This window comes from Solanum dulcamara, chromosome 2 (genome assembly GCF_947179165.1).
Source record: "Solanum dulcamara chromosome 2, daSolDulc1.2, whole genome shotgun sequence".
In the NCBI taxonomy this organism is placed as follows: Eukaryota; Viridiplantae; Streptophyta; class Magnoliopsida; order Solanales; family Solanaceae; genus Solanum; species Solanum dulcamara.
Window position 1 is genome coordinate 46,754,793 of NC_077238.1, and position 11,392 is coordinate 46,766,184.

Below are 11,392 nucleotides of genomic sequence, written 5' to 3' on the forward strand. Positions count from 1 at the left end.
AGGTACCATTTGAAACCATAGGAATTACCTTAAAGTCAATCTCGGTTGAATGAGAAAGCATTGGTGAGAGATTTCTATACAACACTATTGTTATTGCTAACTATAGTTAAAATATGTTTCCTTGTTCAAAAAATAAAAATAGGTTGATACCCAACTTTGGATACTTGTCAAAGGAATTTTGTTTGAGCATTCACTGTTAATATTGTATTTTTTGGGTCACCATAAACGTTTTTAAAGTTGATTTATTATTTTATACAAAATGATATTTTTTAAAATTGGATTGTCATGCTATTCAAAATGATATCTTTTCTTTAAAAAAATGATTTGTCATGCCGTCCAAATTGGCGCTTGTTTTAATAGGTTTGTCATGACCGTTCAAAATGACTTTTTTGTAAAATTCATGATGTTATTTTCAAAGTAAAATATTGGATCACTACCTTATTCATTGCATATAAGGTCACATGTGCATAGTTTATGTTGCATTTATGTTGTTGCTACTAACTAATTAGTTTCCAAATTATCCTAAAATTAGGTGGCAACTCCTTAAATTAATTTTTTTTGTTTAAATTCTTTTTAAACTATTAAATCAATTTTTTACGAGTCCCATGACGTTGCACCTGATTTACAAAAATAGGAATGTAACAGCCCATAGCTTTAGGTATTCCATTCATCGAAGTTCTATGCAAAGGTATCATGACTTGAGAGAAGTATATTGGTGAAATTGTATGAAGAGAGATATAACAAAGTTTGTATCCACGTGCCCGAATTGCCAACAAATCAAAATTGAGCATCAAATGCCTTGTGGTGTAGCTCAGAATATAGAGTTGCCATTTCAAACACTCCCAAGCTAACGGTAACAAACATTTTCTCAAACACACTGTTCATCATCTCAGGTCTACCAGAATGGCCTCACCGCTGCCGGTGGAGCTCCCTAGGCCACCGGATCATAAAATGAATATAGATCATCAAGCATTATCCTCTAATCCAGCTAATAATACTTTGAATCTGCAAAAAAAATACTAAAAATGCAATAGCAATTTCAAGTGAAGCTGGATTGACTCAAGTACATCCGATTGGGAAAAAAATCCATTGTTACAATCGAAACTTCTCAAACGCCTGAGCACACACAAAGAATCATTTCTTTGCAAAATTATGGATTGATTCGACTGAAACGGAATGAAGGAGACAAATCAGCATCACAAGGGCTACATATGATCAAAAAATCACAACATTTGACCCTTAAATTGAGAGAAATCATGAGGCAATTTCTGCGAGAAGAGCCTTAGAATCGCCTGAAATGCATATCTAAATTCAAGCAACTTCCGTCGAGATTTGATACATGACAACCATTGGGGATTTTTCTCTAGGTCAAGTTGAATTGATGTGTGTATTTTCAACCAACTCCATTAGAGGAATCAGCAGCAGTGAAGTATTCGGCGGCGGCGCCGGAGCTTCGGTGACCCAAATCAAACAAACTTTATGCCAAAATATTCCTCACTTCGATGTGCTTCTCCTAAGATCTAAGTGCCACTTCGAATCACCTCCAATGGATTCGAATATCCACTAGACCTCTGAGAACTATAATAGCTAAGAACCTGCAGGTTCAACAACCCAATTTTTGAAAGAATTGAATTTGCAAGGCAACTAGAGAAACAAATGCATGGAATACAGGCATGGGATCGACATGATCATGATTCACATCAAATTCAAGCATTCAAGGGAATGATAAACAATATAATAGTAATTCTTCAATAAAAACTTGAAGTTGTAAAGCAGTAGAGTATGCTGATATGAAAGATCAAACTTTGGATGATTCGAATTGCCAAGGTCAATTACACCAGCAAAGTGATGAAATACAAATAATTGATTGTGCTAAGGAGACTGATCATGGATCAAAGACTACTAAAACTTGTCTTGGAACTGATTAGAAATATAACAATCAAGTTGTTGAAGAACCCCAAGTTGAACCAAATGCTGTGAGTGTTATTTCCAATAGTCTACAAATTGGTAATGTTCCTACTACTAGAACTAATGACCTACAACTAGATGTGATTAATAAAAATAAGGGTGTCCAGGTTGCTGATGATCATGTAAAATTAGTAGCTAATCAAAAAGATCAACGGAACAGTCAATCTCATGGGAATGTGCAGAATAGCAATAGAATAAACCAACAACCTGCTCATCTGTCTAAGAGGTCCACTGTGTGACAACAACTTGCGCAAAAGCCTTATATTCCTAATAGCAATCCTATGAAAATGTCCAGTAATTTTGAAACATTCATTCCCAATAATCTAGCTACCTCTGTGGACAATAAAAATAACTCAATCTCCAAACATCCAAACCAAAATAGAGCTCCTAATCCAAATATTCCTAATCCTCTTAATCCTCCAAATCATGTAGTGCCCCATGCTCTACTGACTAGATTAAGAGCTCAAAAGGCTGTGAAAAATGCTCCTATTGATATACGCCCCCCAAGATCACTTCTAAGTAAAGCTACCCTGTTGTAGTTTTTAGAAAAGATGACTTTATGGTTAAATTGGCTTCTAGATGTAAACACACTCTTATTGGGAAGTTTACCAATACCATACCAAAAATAGAGGTTATCAGGAAGGAATTTATACTACAAACTGAACTAAGAGGAGGGGTGAAGCTTACTTATTTCAACTCTAGGCACTTATATATTGATCTTGACAATGAGTTTGATCACTTAATAGTGTGGTCAAAAGGAAAAATGTTCATAGCAGGTCAACTTATGAGAATACAGATTTGGACTCCCACATTCAAACCTGAAGTGGAAACTCCTTTGGTCCCTATATGACCCATTCTACCTGAATTACCTTGGCATTGTTATTGTCCGGAAGTGGTAACCCCTTTACTATCTCTTATTGGTAAGGTTTTATTCTTGGATTTGGATACTTATAAGAAAACAAGGGGTAGTGTAGCTAAAGTAAAGATTCAAATTGATCTTACCAAGCAAAGACCTCAGCATATTTGGATGGGATTTGGTGAAGATGAGAATGGGGAAGGCAGGTGGCAACCTATTCAGTATGAAGGAGTGCCAGAGTACTGTGAATACTGCAAATATCAGGGCCATCTCTCTAGAGTCTATACTGCGAAGAGAAAAGATGAGAAGAACATAAGACGAAAAAAACAGGAGGAAGCTGAGAAGACCAAAAACAAAGCAAACAATGACAGGAATAAAGAGTTACAGATTTAGGAAGTTGCAGGTAACATAGATCAACCAAGTGTTCTCCACACTGATGGTAAGGATAAGGGTCAAGACCACGAGGAATGGCAAGTTCAATAAAGGAAATGGGAGAAGATCATTCAACCAGCCAATGCACAAAAGAAACAACCACAGGAAATACAACAAGGAGAGGACCCAAGCTCCAGTCAGCCACCTACAACAAGGCACCAGTCAGGGAAATAACTTCAGCAAATAGGTATAAATACTAATTTTCAAGAAAATGCTCCCCATGAAGGTAATGTTGATTCTGGATTCTAGAATTAGCACCCCCATCCCAATTTGAATGTAAATACCAATCCCTCTAGCCCCTCAAAATAGGTGATCCAAGATAATGCAACAAAACAAAGCCAAGAAAATGATAATCTGTTAAAAGAGAGACACCAACAAACTGATATTGGCCATGCAAATGATGACTTTGATCAACATACTAATACTCTCAATAAAAGTACTTCAGGTATTAACTCAATGCTCCTACATCCCCATGGCTCCCCCAATAACTCTAATATTCTTAATAAAACTGCTGATGTTGCTAAAGTAGTTGGTGGAGGTGAGGATGGGGGAATACAGGAGACACTCACTAACTTGCAGAAAGGGGATACTAGGGGGAGGGAAGTTCTTTTGGTTGACCATAGGAAAGACTCTAGAGCCCCTACAACCACCTTTCAAACTACTACCAGGCACAATGTTCAGTTTTAGCATGCTGATGTCCAAGCAGATGATAATGCCAGAGAAAAGGGTTCTGAGGTCAGGCTTCAGGTTAATGAGACTGATATGGGAAGTGCTAAATCTCCAAATATCAGCAAAACAAGTCAGGGAGCAAATTGCCAGATTTTGAAAAATAAATCTACTCTATCTCTGAGTAAGAAAAAGAGGGATGCATTAAAGAAAAAACAAGCTAAGGCAGGAAAAACACATTTTAAAAATTATCATCAAAGGGTGAACTATGTCTTGGTTGAAGAACAGGTAGGGATTCATGTGGATCCTCTACAGATTCAGGCCAGTTCTACTGAGATGAGGGTGCTTAATAAGAGAGACATATCAGATGATCTTATTGATGAATACAGAGTTACTCACTCTGAAGATAAAGAGGATCTTGATCAAAGGGAATAGACTCATGTTGAGGATGAGGAAACAAGTGCCCATCTGTTGAAGGTATTTGGTTCTACCATAGATACTATAGTTCAGGATGAAGTGCTGTAGGTTTCTGAGAAGAATGGTCTATCACCTAGGGGTCAGTAGGAAAAGAAAAAAAGAAGAAACAAGAGATTACCACCAATTTAGATAATGCTATTTGTAAGAGTAGCATCAACACAAGGTTCAAATCCTAGAAATCTTGATGATTAGTATAATATGCTGGAATGCAAGGAGTATTGATACTCAAGGTGCCTTGGATAGACTCCAAAAACTCAAGGATTACCACAACCTTTCTATGTTGGCAATTCTTGAACCCTTTTCTAATCAATCTTAGCTCAACTACTACAGAAATCAGCTTAGAATGGATAGTGCAAGTCATAATTCTAATAATAAGATTTGGTTTTTCTAGAATCAAGATGTGGATTGCTCTATTATAGATCAAGATGAATAATAAATTACTTGTGAAATTAAACATTTTTCTAGTCCTATTGCTCACAATATTACATTTATTTATGCCAAGTGTAAGGATTACATGAGAAGAAGTCTTTGGGAGAAGATGTTGCAATTTACTGATATAGGCAAGCCTTGGTGCACTATTGGAGACTTTAATGTGATCACTGATGTTGAGGAAAAGCTAGGAGGGGTACCTTACAATATGAACAAAAGTTTTGAGTTCATAAGTGTAATTGAAGCATGTGGCCTCACTGATTTGGGCTTTCATGGTCAAAACTTTACATGGTGTAACAACAGGGACAAGGATGCTAGAATATGGAAGAGGCTGGACAAGGCCATGATGAATGATAGGTGGTTAGAGATGATGCCTGTGACTACTGTGTCTCATCTTTCTTCTACATATTCAGATCACTGCCCCTTTACTTGAATTTAAGGATACTCACAGTAACCCCATCAAATATTTCAAGTTCCTTCACTGATAGGTGGAGAATGAAATATTCCCAAACACTGTTAAAGCTTACTGGGAAAGACCTAGGGAAGGTAATCCTATGAGAATATTTCACCTGAAGTTTAAGAGGGTGTCTAACACTCTTAGCAATTGGTCAAGACAATAATATGGTGACATATATGAAGCAGTCAAAGAATTAGAAGAAAAGGTAAAACAAGCAAAAGATGCTATCATTCATGATAATTTTAAGGGTAATAGGATCAAGCTCAATCAAGTGAATGCTTAGTATATTAGATACTTGAAGACAGAGCAGTCCATCCTTAAACAAAAAACTCAGCTTCAGTGGTTTAATGATGGAGATGCCAACTTCAAATACTTTCATGCTATCATCAGTGGAAGGAGATGAAGATTATTTATCATAAAGTCACTGATGACCAAGACAATACCATTTAGAGTGATCAGAATATTGCCACTGTTGCTTGTGATCATTTTGAGAAGATCTTCACTAGGAAAAAGGAGATGATCAATGAAGAAATCCTAAATTATAACCCTAACACCATCACAGATCAACAAAACCAGTCTCTTAAGGCTATGCCTACAAAGGAGGTTTTTCAATGAGTTCTGTGTCTGCTGCAGGTCTTGATGGAATTAATAGCAAGTTCTTCCATACTTGCTGGGATATCATTAGTGGAGACTTATTAAAATTGGTGAAATACTTTTTCTGTGGGCATTCTATTCCCAAGTTCATCTCTCATGCTTGTTTGGTCCTACTCCACAAAGTAGACCATCCTAATAAGTTGTCAGATTTTAGGCCCATATCTCTCAGTAACTTTACCAATAAATTCATTTCTAAGGTATTATGACTCAGGCTAGCTCCCATTCTTTCTCTTTTAATCTCTGAAAACCAGTCAAGATTTGTCCAAGGAAGAAGCATCTCAAAAAATATCATGTTGGCACAAGAAATCATTCATAGCACCAAAAAACCCAAGCTTGGAGATAATGTTGTTGTCAAACTTGATATGGCCAAAGCCTATGACAGAGTGTCTTGGTCATTTATATGTCTAGTGATGAGAAGAATGGGGTTTGGAGAATTATTTATTGATTTGGTTTGGAGGTTAAGGGCCAACAACTAGTACTCAGTTATTGTGAATGGTAGTAGGTATGGTTTCTTCCAATCTACAAGAGGTCTAAAATAGGGAAATCCATTGTCTCCCGCTCTCTTTATAATAGGTGCTGAGGATTTTTCCAGGTTGCTCAACAATTTTCATCAACACTAATTGTACAGAGGTTTTCACATGGAGAAGAAGGGCCCCTTGATTAATCATTTGAGCTTTGCTGATGATATAATTATATTCACTTCAACCTGCAAATATTCTCTCAAGCTGATCATGAAGACACTGCAGGTGTATGAACAGACCTAAGGCCAGCTTATTAACAAAGTAAAAAGTCAGTGCATGATCCCTTTGAATACTAATCATGAGATTATTGAAAGGGTCACTACCACCACTGGCTTCAAGTCAACTCATGGTCCTATTACCTATTTGGGATGTTCTCTATACATTAGTGTCAAAGGATTATCTACTTTACTAGTATGGTGTCCAAAGTGATCTCCAAAATTAAAGGGTGGCAAACATAGATCTTGAGCTATGGGGGAAGAGCTACTCTAGTGAAATCTATGATGCAGTCTCTTCCAATTCATCTTCTTTCTCCTATCACCCCTACTTCTACTACTCTTAAGCAAATTAAATCCCTTATTGCAAACTTCTTTTAGGGATGTGACAAAGAAAAGAGAAAATACCACTGGGCATCTTGGAAGACTATCAACTATCCTATTAAACAAGGGGGTATTGGTATGAAAAATCTTCATGATGTGTGCTTAGCCTTGCAGTACAAATAGTGGTGGATCTTCAGGTCTAAGAAGACACTATATGGAGACTTTCTTAAGGCCAAAAGTAGCCAAAGGGCACATCTAGTGATCAAGAAATAAAATACAGGTCAATCACTTATGTGGAAGCATATGATGATAAATAAAACTGATATTAAGCCTTATATACAATGGCACATCAACTCAGGTACCTGCAACTTCTGGTGGGATGTCTGGCTAGGAATTGGCCCTTTAGCTAATCACAATGCATATCTTCCTAGGCTTAATAATATTACAGTGTATAAATTCTTGACTAATGGGGTATGGAATGAAGAAAAGATGACATAGCATTCCCTTCATCACCTGGTATGGAAGATCCTCAACAGCTCCTTCAAATATCAACCTGGCATCCCAGATATAACATACTGGAAGCTAAACTCAAATAGGAACTTCATTTTTGCATCAAATTGGAACCAGGTCAGGAAAAAAAGAAGAAAAACTATGACTAACACCACTATATGGAACAATAATATACCTTTTAGGGTATCCTTTCTGGTTTGGAGGTCCCTTAGAAACAAATTACCTATAAATGAGAGTATTATCTCCTTTAGTCATGAACTTGTCAAGTGCTCTTGTTTATACAGACCAGGGTGGGATAATATAGATCATATATTATCTCGGGCCACTTTGATAGGCACATTTGGAGGTACTTTTCACAATGTTGGGGTATACAACATACCAGTAGACCTATGAGAAGTATGTTGATAAAATGGTGGTTTTCCAAAACAAATAATGAGGTGCACAAATTCATGCTACATGCTACTTCTATATTTATTTATTGGCATATTTAGAAGAATAGATGTACTAGTAAGTGTGGAGGAAAGAAATCTAGTAGCACTAGAGTTAAATTTTCAATTATTAAGGATCTCTACATACTGATCATTAAAGCTTTTCCTTATATTAATTGGAATAATGACCGGAAAGAGTTAGTATCTATGGTTGAGAGCTGCAATCATGTTATGAAGATTATTCAAGTCAAATGGCATAAACCTCCCTGAACTTTAGTGAAATTAAACATTGATGGGAGTGACTTAGATAACCCAGAAAGAATAGGGGCTAGGGGTATCTTAAGGGATCACAAAGGGAAGCTCATCTATTCTTTTGCTGCACTACTTGGCTTTGGTTCTAACAACTAAGCTGAGGTGAAGGCTGTAGTATTAGGGATCACAAGGTGCATTCAACATGGATATAGTAGGATTCTGCTGGAAGTAGACTCATAGCTGCTGATTAAATAGCTAAGATAAGAGGCCAAAACACCCTGGAATATCAGAGAATATATCACTGCACTCCAATATTTGGTAACGTTGCTGGACTATTTCCAATGCAATCACATTTTCAGGGAAGCAAACTTTGTTGCAAATACTCTTTCTAAGCACAACCATAAGGTGGATAGAACACACCAGATCTTCAATTTTCAGAAGCTACCTAAGGAGAAAAGAGGGAACTACATATTGGACAAACTAGACATGCCAAATTTCAGAAGACAAAAGCTGAAAAGGATTAAAGAATCACCATAGATGGTTGGAAGAAGCTCTTCTTTTAGGACAAGTCCCCTCTTGTTCTTTGTTTTGATATTCTTCTTCCTTTAAGTTGTAACATTCCTCAAAATTCTCATAAGTGCCTTAATAATTCCTTGGGAATAGGCCGCTCAAGTAACGCATCATCCTTAATCTTTTTAGAAAATCTGAGTTCAGAATATCGATAAGAGGGGTCAAAACCTATAGAAAAATACTTTCAGTGGATTTTTAGAACCCTCAAAGGGTAGATTTTCAAAGGAATTATGCAAAACAATAAGGTGCGTAATAAGTCCGATTGCGGACTTGATCGCCTCCGTATTGCAGACCTGGCGATGATTTTTCATGGACAAAATTTTGTAGTAAGGGCATTTTAGACTTTTCCCGAATTGCTAGCTAATGAACCTAGACTTTTTAGGACCTAATTCAACTCTATAAATTAACCTAAACCTCTAATTCTAGTCATTCTTCTATAATTCACCTACTCAAATATTTCTCTCTCTACAAAAGACTCTCAAAGACTCCATTGAAGACTTCAAGTAAACTCACTCAAGCTCTCCATAAAAACTCTCAAGTTCTTTCAAATTAATTGGTGTTCTCACTTAAGGTATTTGGGTATTGATTCATGGATCCTTTCATCTATGAAGCCCAATCAATTTCTCAAGTTTTCTATCAAATTAAACCATGATATTTTATGGGTTTTATGATCTCTACTCCTATTTTATGAATTTTGATTCGTATTATAATTATGAGTCTATTTTGATATAAATTGATGGTCATTGCATTAAATTGAAGAGTTTTTCCATGAATACTCCTATTTTGATTTTCTAGGGTTCACGATGTAAATTATGAGTATTTTCAATTATACTTCCTAATGAAATTATCTACATGAATTACGTATGGGCTGATATAAAGTTTATGATCATGTATGCTTTCAAGTCAATTTCATGATTTTTAAGTCAATTGATCATGCATTCATGTCTTACCCTAATTTCAACTATAAGCTATAATCATGAATTTTCAAGTATGAATTATTATTATGTATTTCAATTATGATCATGGACTATAAGTATGTTTTGAATGATGATTTTTATGTAAAGTATGAAGTAAGGTGACTTAGGGCCATATGTGGTGACCTAAGGCCTAACTATATGAATTATGTCTATGTAAGTATGATTGTAATGATGAAAGGACAATTCTCACATTACAAGTATGTTATGAAAATGAACTACTCCATGATTTCAATCCTATGATAATGACTATGATATATAAAATTATGATTTCTATGCTATGTATGTATTTCATGGGATTTGACTTAGCACCGAATGTGAACTTGAGGTGGGAGCTCAAAGTACGGGGTCCTTATATAAAGTGTCTTGTCTCATAACTATGTGCCACCATAGGATTGCCTTTTGGCCTAGCTAGTGGATCCACATATAGCACATGTATAACCCGCCTAGCGGGGTAGAGTCTACCTTGGCAAGTAGATTTCCCTTTTTCTTTATTGTATGGGGAGATAACGGGATTCCATATTATAGCTCGCATGGTCTTATTGTCTGTTATGGTTCCTATCCCACATATGTATGATCTCTTGTGTATGCTATGATTTTAGAATTTATCTTTTTAAATGCTTTGGTCAATATGATTTTTTTCATGACTTTACTTATCTCATCTTACAATGTGATTTACTTTACCATTGTACTCCATGATTTATGTTACATGACATGCCCACATATTTAGTACATTCCAACGTACTAATGCATACTTTTTTCCTATATTTTCTCATAATGTAGGGGTTGAGGTTGAAGATCATACTCATCTACGTGGCTAGTTAAGTTTTTCTATCAAGCGGTTGTGGTGAGTCCTCATTCATCGGGGACTAGTTATCGAGTTAGTCATTATTTTCAAAGGCTTTTGCTATGTTTCATATTGAGGGTGATCTAGGGACATGTCTTAGCCTCCGCCCATATTCATGAGTAGAGGCATCTAGTTGGATAAATATTTTGAGTCTATGTTATCATGTGTTGCTCTTAAATTTCTATTTATGATTTAGACTCTCTTATGATATTTCCGCTTTTACTTTACCTTATGTATGCTTATGATATATAAAAAGTCTTGGTTGGAGCCCTTTGGGGTTTCGATCACCGTGTTATGACTAGGCCCTAGGTTGGATTGTGACAAATTTGGTATCAGAGCATAAGGTTTTTCAAGTATCCTAGGGTGTCCAACATGCCACGTCAATGAAAGTCTTATTCATGAGTGTGAAGTGCGTCACACTTATGAGTAGGAGTCTATGAGGCATTTTAGGAAAGTTTCCCTCCTTTCATGATTCATGTCGTGTGATAGAGCATACTCTATGTCTTTTCCCCCTAACAATTGTTCTTTGCGCTTTTCAAAAGGTGCCTTCAAAAAGAGTTCCAATCAAAAGGGGGATTGATATTAATGAGGGTGGTTTTCTTGTATAAAATGGTTTGGGATCATTATTGATAGAGGATGTAAAAGTAAAGCAAGACATGGGTCCAGTCTTAGTTAATAAAAGGAATTGGTAGTTGATAAGAAATTTGAAGTTCTCTCATAAGGGGGAGATGGAGTACCTAGTTATCAAGGTAAGTTGTTTGTTCTAATGTTAATGGCAGTAAACGAGTTATGATAGGTAGAGAGAGAGTGTCCAT